General features: G+C 52.8%; 1 protein-coding gene across 5 annotated transcripts in view; it reads right to left on the reverse strand.

The window, feature by feature from the left end:
- HRH2 (histamine receptor H2) overlaps positions 1 to 10,626 on the reverse strand; it is a 45,168-nt gene extending 34,542 nt beyond the window's left edge. For 3 of the 5 annotated variants that reach the window (XR_004314200.1, XR_004314201.1, XR_004314202.1), the window contains exon 1: positions 10,416 to 10,626. The gene's annotated coding sequence lies outside the window, so the exon portion shown is untranslated. The remainder of the gene's footprint in view (positions 1 to 10,415) is intronic. The other 2 variants (XM_032465059.1, XM_032465060.1) reach the window with 1 other exon arrangement.
- Positions 10,627 to 10,946: the final 320 nt, after the last annotated feature.

Genomic DNA, 10,946 nt, shown 5'->3' on the forward strand with positions numbered 1-10,946 from the left:
TTCCTGAGTTTTTGCTTCTCTGTGATAAAAAAAGCCCTCCGGCCCTCCAGCTGGACATGTGACCACCATCATCGTCATCACAGTCATCATCACCGCCACTGCCCTCATCATAGTCACTGCCTTTGTCATCACCACCGTCGTCACCACTGCTACCACAGCATCAGCACCACCATCAGGACCACTTCCACCACTATCAGCCCCACCATCACCACCACCGCCAGCATCAGCGCCACCATCACCACCACCGCCAGCATCAGCGCCACCATCAGCAGCTGCGGCCACACGAGCTGGGCACCAGAACGCCCCCTCCAGCACTGTCTTCTTCCTCTCTGCCCTTCTCTCCCCACCCCTCACTCCAGGAAGGTGTTGCCCTTCCAGCAGGGAACAACTTGCTCCTACAAAGCAAAAGTCCTGCAGCCAGCTGGGTCACCTTAAAGATATCAACAGCAAACAGCTAAGGCTTGCCAGGAACATGTACACACACCGGTTATCTTATGCAGTCCCCTCCGCCCTCCCCCACTTTCCACAGCCCCTCCACATGCCCATTACCTCATCTCGCGTCCTGCAGGAGCGCTCTGTGAAGCCGTCATGGCAGTCACTATCACTCCCCTCTGCAAAGGTGTCACAGAGAGGCCGAACGCCCGGGCTGAGGCCACACAGCTGGGCAGAGGCCGGGAGCAGCCCTCTCAGTTTCTACTTCCCAACAGTGCCCCGTGTCCTCAGCTTCCCGTGTTTCCCAAACCTCATGAGTTCCTGTACCACCTCCAGGATGTTTGCCAAACCCACAAAATACCACTTCCATTTTGCATTTTAACATTTTTCTTTAAAGTGATGGAGTTACTTGCCAAAGGAATTGTTTTCTCATGACAATAACCGCCAGGATCACTTTCCCTCAAATCGGTTACTCTGAAGATAAATGCAGTGGAAGTGAGAGCGATGTGGTGCAGCTGCTGCTGCCCGAAAAGCCAGCCTAACCCTCTCCTTGTTAGAAAGGCAGACCTGCCTGTGCTACAAAGGTGTTAAAGATAGATTAGCAACTAACTGATACTTCCTTTGACACAAAGAGGAGAGTTTGAAGGAGAACCGAAAAAGGAATCCGTTCACTGGTAATACTGGATGTTTGCTATCATCTGAACAACTGACCACCCACGTCCGCCTCAGGACCCCCACACCGTGTGGTGGAAAGGAGCCAGGAGCCTGAGACTCAGTTCTCCCATCTGCAAATGGGCATAAAACGGCAGCGTGCACTGCTGGGGGGATGAAAGGTGAAGACGGGGGGATGGCGCTAGAGGCCCGATGGCTCCCGGGTAAACGCCCCTCCTCTCCCCACGCCCATCCTCTGCTCTTCTTTGGGAAGTGCTGGACTTCCAATTCCGCCTCGCCGCCGAGGGAAGGCATCCAAGTAAACACATCTTCATTTGGAAGAGTCTGAGCACAGGGCGGCTGCACTACGCCGTCTGTGAGCCACCTGGGAACGTGTTTGGGTCCCAAGGCTTCTCCTCCGAGCCCGCCCCTCACACCACCCGCATCTCAGCCTCCAGACCCCTGATGAAAATAAGGTCTTCCCCAGCAGCGGGTTCTAATCCCAGCTCTGCTACTTCCCAGGGAGGCGATGTGAGCCAGAGGGCTTTGCTTTGAGCCGTAATTTCCCTTCCTGCGAAACAGGGGTACTAATTCCAACCACATGAGCGTGTCCAGAGGCTCGTGGGGGTTAGGAGCAAGGGGATTCTGGAATCAGCCTCCCAGGTCACATTCTGGCCCCACTGCCTCTCTCTGAACAACTTGGAGCCTTGCTGCCTCAGATTCCTCACCTGGCAGGATGGGAATAACAGTCCTCGCATCGTCTGACTGCTGTGAGGAATCACGGGGCAGACGTATGATGTGCGTGAAGCCCCAGCACTTACTAATCGCTCAGCCAGTGTGAATGCTCTACGGGTCGGACACACAAGCGCTTGGTATGATGCTTGACCCAGAACCTGCCTTCCTCCAGCTGCCCACTGGCCTCCTGGTCCCTTCACCTGCCAAGCCCCCACCCGTGTCCTCTCTTTGAACTATGCTCTCCCAACACCGCCCCCAACCCGGGTCCCAGCCCTGGGGGACCAGCTACTCATGGCAACTCAGCTGCTGGTCCAGATGCCAGGCTTTCTGAAGATGCTCACTCAACTCAATTCCAAATACATACAAAACGGTAGGTTTAACTGTATTATTTATGGCCGGTGGATATTGCAAATGACTTTTATATGTTCGAAATTGGAAGGATGGCTGAGTCGATTACGCCACAAATGGAATTACTCTAGCTGTTACTATCACATTTTGGAAACTATGAAATAAAAAGGGAAAATGCTTATATTGAGGTAATAAAATAGCAGGGTTCCGATTGTATATAGAGGAGGACTGCGACTATGAACTCCTACCCTGTCAGCCTCCTGGGGAGAAAAACAGCTACAATTTATGCCCACAGGGGCAGACTGGAGGGTACCAGTGGTTTTCTTTGGATGGAGAAACAATGATTTATTACTGTCTTCCTCCACATTTCCTTATTCAAAATTTTCTTATGGAGAATTAATTCTCCAGGCACTATACAACAACATAAAATGCAGACGTGTGTATCATACACTCACTTATGCCCAAGGCATATATGTGTTTGCCTAAGTGTATCTGTTTTTGCATAAAGAAAATCTGAAAGGATACGTCACAACAAAATAAAAAAAAAACCTGACCCCCTCCTTTGGGCAGAGGACGGGGCAGACGGGGCCAGTGTGCAGGGGCCTCTCCCCATGCACTTCTGTATATGGTACTTCTGAACCACATCAGTGTTTTATCTAATCAAAAAGTGGAAAGAAAAGACATAACTATGTAATAAACATTTATAAAAAAGGCGCTATTTCTCCAAATGGGGACATCGGTTAAGCGTGCTCTTAAAAAAAAGGAATCTCTGCTGGGAATGAATCAGGGGTGAATCAGGTCAGCTGGGGTCTTAACCGGGGACTTGACTGAGCCTGCCAGTGTGCACTGTGCCCCAAAGAGGCAGGGCTTCCAACAAGCCAAATAAGGTCCCAGAACCTCCACTGTCCCGCACCCCCGGCCCTATTTTTCCGATAGAGCTTCCCCTGAGAATGCTGCTGCCAGGACCAGTTTAGGGAACACAGAGCAAGGACCAGGCTCCAGGACAGAGAACGCTAGGAAGCTGGTGCTGCCTCCCAGGTCTGAGCGCCTCCTGACCCAGGCAGGCTGTGTGTGAACCATCTCCACCCTCTGTGGGAACTGTGGGGGTGCAGGCATGGTGACCCACAGAGAGGATGCATGCCCGGGCCAGAGGGGTGGCCACTGTGGTCACTGTGTCCTCAGTGCCACCAGATCACCACATTCTTCGAGAAAGGCTGGAAATCTGCATTTTAAGTGAATTCTTCTGGCTTTAAAACAAAATATCCAAGATTTTCAATGAAATCTCATTTTTAAATGTTGGCTCTTTCGTTTGTTTGTTTGTTTGTTTGTTTTAAATGTCGTATGTGGAAGCCCTCTACCAGCTGCCATCTATGACCTCAGCACGTTCCTGGTGGTCTCAGAGAGCAAGGTCAGCCCCTGAGATTTACTTGCTTTTCTAACCATCCTCCCACTTTTCATTATGGCTTTGAGAATTTTGCCCCAGTTTGCATCAAACGAATTGATCCATGGGCTCAGGGGAGTCTGCCTTCCTCCTGGTTGAAAACTAGGCTGACATTTATCCATCTTTGCCCTGGGAGTGTGGAAAGGGGTCCAGGAGAGGACTGATTGACCCTAGTGGTGGGCTTTCCCGTGGGTACCGAGTGCTCCGTGTCTGGCAGTGACGTCAGCGATGCTGTAGCTGGGACTCCTGCTCTGGGCTCTAACTGTCCTCTGATGTCACAATCTCTGCCCGTCTTGCCTTCTCCAGACTCCGTTTCCCCTCCTCTCCACCCATCACGCCCTCTGTGCTCCGGCCACCCAGAAAGCCTCACCTTCCTCTAACTTTCCACATTCTTGCCCCTTCGAGCCTTTGCACATCCCAATCCCTGGGTCTGGATCATCCTCTCCTGCCACCTCTATCCTCCATCTCTCAGCCACCTGGAAGATGTCACACTCAAACGCCAGCTCCCACAGCTCCTGTGCCTCCTTGTCGTAGCCGGGACCCCAGGAGGCTGGCATCAGCTCTTCTGGTGTGGTTCATTATTTAGACTCCCCTGTCTCCTTCATGTGCTTTTACTTCCCAGACAGCTTTTGAATCTGTTCCCTTCTCTCCAGCTGCAGCATTCCAGCCTCCCCTATCGCTGCTTCCCTGGACTGGGCCAGAACACGGACATCCTGACTAGGGCCCTGGTCTCCCGCCCTCTCCTCAGCCCCACCTGCCTCGGCACTGTCTGGAGAAAGGACATTCTAGAAAGGGCAACCTGATCACCTCCATCCTTAGCCTAAAATCCTTGCATGGCTCCCACCGCCTACGGGACAAAGTCCAAACTCCTCAGCTTGCCCTTGCAAGCTTTCCATGATCTGGGCCCCCAGGAATCGAATCCTCTCTTACCTCCTTCCCCTGTCCCTGGCCCCTCAGGCAAAACCTAGTGGTTCTGAATGCCCTGAGCACACCTGGAGGCTTTGCAGTTCTGGGTCTCTGCCCACCTCCTTCTCCATCTGAAATACCCCAACACTCTTTGTCTACCTGCTCCGTCTCATCCACCTCCATACCCAGCTCTGTGAATCCTTCCCTGATTCTCCCTGGGGCAACGTGTACTTGACTCTTTGAGATTTGCTCATGGCTTTAGGGCTGTACCTGTCCCACTGTTGCAAGTGTCTGCCTTCGCCACTACACCCAAATCTTTTGGCAGGTGTCACATTTATCCATCTCTGTGTCTTCACTACACTGCCCAGGACTAGGCACAAGTGGGCTCCTGGGAAGAGTTTGTTGAGTGACTGAGTGAGGGACTGAATGGCTCTATAGTGCTCAGAGAGGGTTTGAAGCTTAGAAGATTATTCTCACAGGAGAAGTGGGTGATGCCAGAGCTACAAATGGCCAAAGAGTCCAGTCTTTGCTGAAGCTGCTGACAATTCTTCCTGCTGTTGCTGGAGGCTGGGCGCCAGGTCAAGGCTGCCACGTGCTCCTGGAGACCGTCCCCACGGGGCTGGCACTCATCAGCCATGCCGCCTGCTCCGAGCCATGACCAACTTGGCTCCAGCCACATTTCTCTCACTGCTGCGGTGCCAGACCTGAGCCCTCTTGGCAGCACTGTCACAGGGAAGCCGATATCAAAGAAGGGCAAAGTTGAAAAGCCCCTACAAAATCAGACTATGCTCCCAGTCTGGTTTTCAGGTGGGGCAGCTGGGGCCCTGAGAGGGGCAGCTGCTTGCCTGAGGCCACACAGGAGACCAGTTCATCTGGATCTTATCAGATCATAAAAAGAATGATCAAAAGAAACCTTGAGATGTATTAGAAAGGGCCTGGGAATAAGAGGAGGCTCTTGAACTGAGAGAACAGGGAAGACCATTCTGAGGCTGTCCCCAGAGCTCCCTGGTGATGCAGGCAGAGGAACCAGCCTGGCAAGGGACTTGCAAGGGGCCCAGCTTGCTGCTTGGAGGCCAGGGTGGCCAGAGCAGTGAGCGAGGGGAGATGCAGTCAAAAGCCGGGGCATGACCCAGGCGTGTGGGGCTTATATACCTCTGCAGGCTTTGCCCTTCAGTCTCAGTAAGGGAAGGATGCAACCACGTGTTAAAAGATGACTGATCTGCAAACAAGATACACAAGTGGCCAACAAGCACCCACAAAGATGTTCAAATTCATTAGCCATCAGCGGAATGCAAATCAAAACCACTGTGATACCATTTCACACCCACCAGGATGGCTAGAATCCAAAAGTCAGCTCATAAGCATGGGTGAGGATGTGGAGAAACTGGAATCGGCAGACACTGCTGCTGATGGGAATGTTAAATGATGCGGCTGCTTTGGAAAACACTCTGATGGTTCCTCAAACGATTAAATGCAGTATTACCATGTGACCCAGTAATTTGACTTTTAGGTATATACCCCAAAGAAGTGAAAGTTTATGTCCTCATAAAATCCTGGACACAAATGTTCAGAACAATATCATTCATAAGAGCCAAAAAATACCCAACCCCAACACCCATCAACTGATGAATGGATAAACAAAATGCGCTCTACGAATAACGGAATATTATTTCGGCCATAAAAAGGAATGAAATACGGACACGCGCTACAACATCGAAGAACCTGGAAGACAGGATGCCAAGCGAAATAAGCCAGTCACAAAAGGCCAGACACTGTGTGATTCCATTGGCATGAGATGGCATGAGATGGCAAGCATGTCTACAGAGACAGAAGACCGGCCAGTGGCTGGGTGGGACTGAGGGAGTGACAGCCAATACGTACAGTTTCTTCTTGGGCAGATGAAAATGTTCTGGACTTAGGTAGCAGCGATGGTTACACAACTCTCTGAATAGACCAAAAGCAACTGACCAAATTTTTTTTTTTTCAGTTCTACTGTTATTTATTTTTTTTAATGTTTTTGGAAAAAAATATAATTTTTTAAACAATAGTTTCAACTTAAATACTATTCATACTGAACACGTATAGCAGCTTAGCACACCCAAATATGAAGTTTAAGAAGCCAGGACTATTCCAGCTTTGTTAAAAGAAAAGTTGTGCGGTAGACTAGTGCACGTGATGGCTAACAAAGCAGGGAAAAGCACCGCTCAAATCGTGTTACGGTTTCTTGGTCCATTTGTATCACGGGTTGGTCAAATGTTAGGCTTAACACAGGTAGGGTTATGATGCGGTGACTCCTTAGAAGAGGGTGCAATGGGTAAACGGGTGAATTTTATGGCATGGGAGTTGTATGTCTATAAAGCTTTTATGTTTTTTAAAAAAAGAGACCGTTCTGGTTGGTGGCTGGTGACGAGGGCAGAGCAGCAGCAGGGAAGTAAGAGGGCTAGCAGTGCAATCACAGGCTGAAAGGAGGTACCTAGCAAATGTCTCTGGATGCCTTGGGCAGGCTGATCCCGATTCAGGAATGCCCTTCTCTTCTGACCCAGGGTTTCTCAGCTCAGTCCTGGTGACGTTTTGGACAGGTTAATTAATTCTTCATTGTGGATGCCATCCTGTGCATGGTGGGGTTCTTAGCAGCATCCCTGCCTTCTACCCACGAGACGTCCGCACGTGCCCTGCCCCCCACCCCAGTTGTGCCAATCAAAAACATCTCCAGACATTGACAAATGTCCCCTGGGGAACCAAACTGTCTCCAGTTGAGAACCACTGCTCAGACCTCTCTTGCTCACCTGATGAATTCCTGCTTAACCTTCCAGAACCATTTCAGATGCCATCTCTTCTGGGGGAACCTTATCGCTTTGTCTTCTCAAGTTTCTGAAAGAACCCCCCCACCATCGAAGCCCTGCGGACACCGTTTACATGTCGCTCCCCCTCACACCTGGGCAGGGGAGGCACATTATATACCTTCGGGTCTCCAGCATTCAGCACAAAGCCTGGCACTTTGGAGGTCCCTGCTGAGTCCTTTCCTCCCCTGTGCCGTGCAAATATGCATCACTCCCCCCAGGGTTTCTGTGATACGTGCTGCAAAGTCAGCCAGTGGACTCTGTTGACCCTTCCTGACTCTGGTTAGGAGCACAGGCTTTGAGTTTAGATGGCTTGTGCTTACATCCTGTGTGATGCTGGGCGAGTGGCTGGTGGGATCTGACTCCTGGGTTCTTCTCTGTACAATGGGGTATTGATTGTAGCCGCCTCAAAGGGGCCACCAGGAGCACACAGTAAGAGCATAAACAATGTCAGATATTCATGGTATCGATAATTTGGCACTCCTTCTTCCTTCTAAGGTGCCTGCCAGGCCTCAACACAGAGGTGTCCCTATTACTGACAAGCATCGATGCACCAGCCCTGTCCTGGCTGCTGGGAGGAGGTGGTGGGAGTGCGAGTGGGAGTGGGAGTGGGAGTGGGTGGGTTCTATTGCCATTAGAAGCCAGACGGGTCTGTGTCTGCTAATTATGATAGTACATGCCCATTGCATACAATCTGGAAAGTTCAGAAATTATAAAGAGGGCATAAATCTCCCCCTGGCAAACGTCGTGAACACTCTTTGACTTATTTCCTTCCAGTCTTTTTTCTAAGTGCTTGCTACCAATTTGAGACCGTGCCATATACATGCATATGCATAAGTGTGTCTGCATTCATTATAACTGTCCACTTTTAGTAGCACACGGTCATCCCATGATTTACTTAATCAATCCCCAATTGTTGGACATTTAGGAGCTCTCTGACTGTGGATGACTATTTCCATTTGAAAGAACCTTGCTCAGACTCCCATCATTTCCTTTGGATGTCCTCCACTTCTTTGAAAACATTTTTGGCAAAGGAACCTCTCCAGCCTGCCGGGACGCCCATCTTCCCATAGCAGGACGCTCACTTTCCCATCCCCGGAGATTTCCTCCCCAAGCTGAGCTAAATCCTTGGGCTCGGGACTTAATCCTGTTTCTCCTTCTCCGGGGCATTAGTGGAGATGGACCACAGCTGGCTCTGCTTTCTGCTCAGACACATCAGCCAGGAGGGTCTGTTCTGTTAGTCATTAGGGGGGGATGCAGAAGGACAAGTGCCCTTGAAGGCCAAGGAAGCAGCCGAGGCTGGGGTTAACGGAGGCGAGGTGAGCCGGGACATGGTGGCAGAGGTGGGAAGGGAGGTTGGTGGGCTGGAATGAGTCAGCCCGGTATCTGCTTCCTTGGTATTGAGTAGTGACCTTCCTTCCTTCCAGACCCCCTGCCATGTGGTCAAGGCACCCCGACCCCGCTGCCCATCTTCAGAATCACTTTCTCCAGTGATGGTGTCGCAGCTCCTTCTGTTACGTATTTAACAAGAAACAGTCATCAAGAAACCAGCTAACTAGACCCCAGGCCTCATGCCGGACACCATCCACAGCCATATTTTGGAGGTGGTTTGGTATCAGTAGAAACACTCCAGAGTCAGACGGAACTAGGGCCAATCCCTGTGCAGGCACTTCCCACCAGTGTGACTCTGTGGAAATCACGGACTCCTGTGGGTCTTGGTTTTTGTTTGTAAATTGGGGTTTAATGGCATTTCCATGATGATTCTGATCGCTATGGTTGATGGCTATCACCAATACTGTATACATAACACACCGAGTACCAGGCCTGCACGGGGCAGGTGCTGGAGAAATATTCTTTCCTTGTTTTGTTCGATTCTCCTCATGTCTCAGGGTCAGAGGTGTCAATAAATGTAATCTATCTAATAGTCTTTCATAACCTCAAGCAACAGCAATCTCATGAATAAGGAGTAGCTCTTAACTTTCTATTACAAACTGGGAAACTGAGGCTTGGAGAGGTTCCGCCAGGAGTCTTCATGAGGACATAAGCTGTCATCTTAACAGATTTCATGTCTAAAAGAACCATCAGGATGTGTGTCTGGGCTGGGGGGTGGGGGTCTTGGGCCCCCCAGATTCACTGGGCCCTGATTCGTGCCCAGCTGAGCCACTGACCATCTCTGGCAAAGTAGACCAGAGAGGACCTGCCACATACAAACGAGTTTCCAGAAGGTAACCAGCTCCAGGACTCTGGTCACCCCGAGTGGGGTGTAACAGCCGCCCTTCGGGAATACCACAACCCGCAGTACTTTCCTGTCTAACCTCATTATCCTCACAGCCATCGCAAAGGCAGCGTTAGCAGGCCCCCTTTCCTGGGGGAGGAAACTGAGGCTCCCATGCTCAAGGTCAACAGCGCTACTTAAGCGGCAGAAGTGGGTTTCCCAGCCTCCAAGCCTGGACCACTTGCCTGGCTCATCCCAGAGCCTCGCTCTCCAGATGCTCGGGGAAGACTCCCGCCTGGCCGAGGGCTGCCGGGTCCTCGCTCCCAAGCATCCGGGCAGGCGGAGGCGGCAGCCCAGGAGGACCGAGGCTCCCTGAGGAGCTGGGAGCCCCCTCCCCGCCAGCCCTCGGCCCTTCTCCGGCTTTCCTTAAGCAGAAAGTCGTTCCATGCTCCCACAGACACACCACCCTGAGAAAGCGCCAGCGCCCAGACCCAGGGACAAAACAGGGGCTGTTTCGGCGAAAGTGGATTTTCCAAATCCACCCCCACGGGGGCAGAGGGGACCTCCACCCGACCCCACGCCCGAGCACCACGGCGGACGGAGCAGGGCTGCATCCCAGGGTGCGGGCACCACCCCCGCGGGTCACAGAAGGAGAGTGAGGTTCGCCGGCGGCGGGACTCGCCCAAGGTCAGGCACAGCCAGCGCACAGCGGGGTCAGGGCTGGATCCCGGGGTCAGGGTCACGACCGCCGCGGGGAACCGGGAGCAGCCGCTCGGGGCGGCCCAGCCGGCGGCCGCCGGTGGACCCCATCCCGAGCCCGGGCCCCGCGGGGCGGCGGCCGCGTTACCTGGAGCTGCTGCGGCGGCCGCGGTGGCTCCGCTCGGGCTCGCCTCCGTCCTGCGCCCGCGCCGGCTCGGCCCCGGGCAGGGATGCAGCGGGCGGCGCGCCCCGCCCGCGCCCTGCGCCTCGCACCCACTTCCTCGTCTCCGCCCCCAACTCGCTCCTCCTGGCTCCCAACAGCTCCTTCCCTTCCTTCTCTCTCCAAGTCTTTCTCTCCCTCCTCGCCCTCCCTCTCCCTCTCTCCTCTCTCCCCCCCGCGCTCCGTGCGCGGCGCGCACACACTCACACTCCCTCTCCGCACTCTCTCCCACAGTCTCCAACACTTTCTTTTTCTTTCTCCTGGACCTTCTTTCCCTCTCTCTCTCTGGCTCTAACGCTTCCTCATTTGACTCTCTTTCGGTCACACTGCCTTCTCTTTCTCTCGCTTCCCTCCCCCCCCCACCCCGCCCACTGCCCCCACTGCCTGGCCTGGGACCCAGATGTGGGTAACTGGCTGAGTGGAAGGGGACTTCCAGCTGTGGCCCAGCACCGCTTCCAC

This window comes from Camelus ferus, chromosome 22 (genome assembly GCF_009834535.1).
Source record: "Camelus ferus isolate YT-003-E chromosome 22, BCGSAC_Cfer_1.0, whole genome shotgun sequence".
NCBI lineage: Eukaryota > Metazoa > Chordata > Mammalia > Artiodactyla > Camelidae > Camelus > Camelus ferus.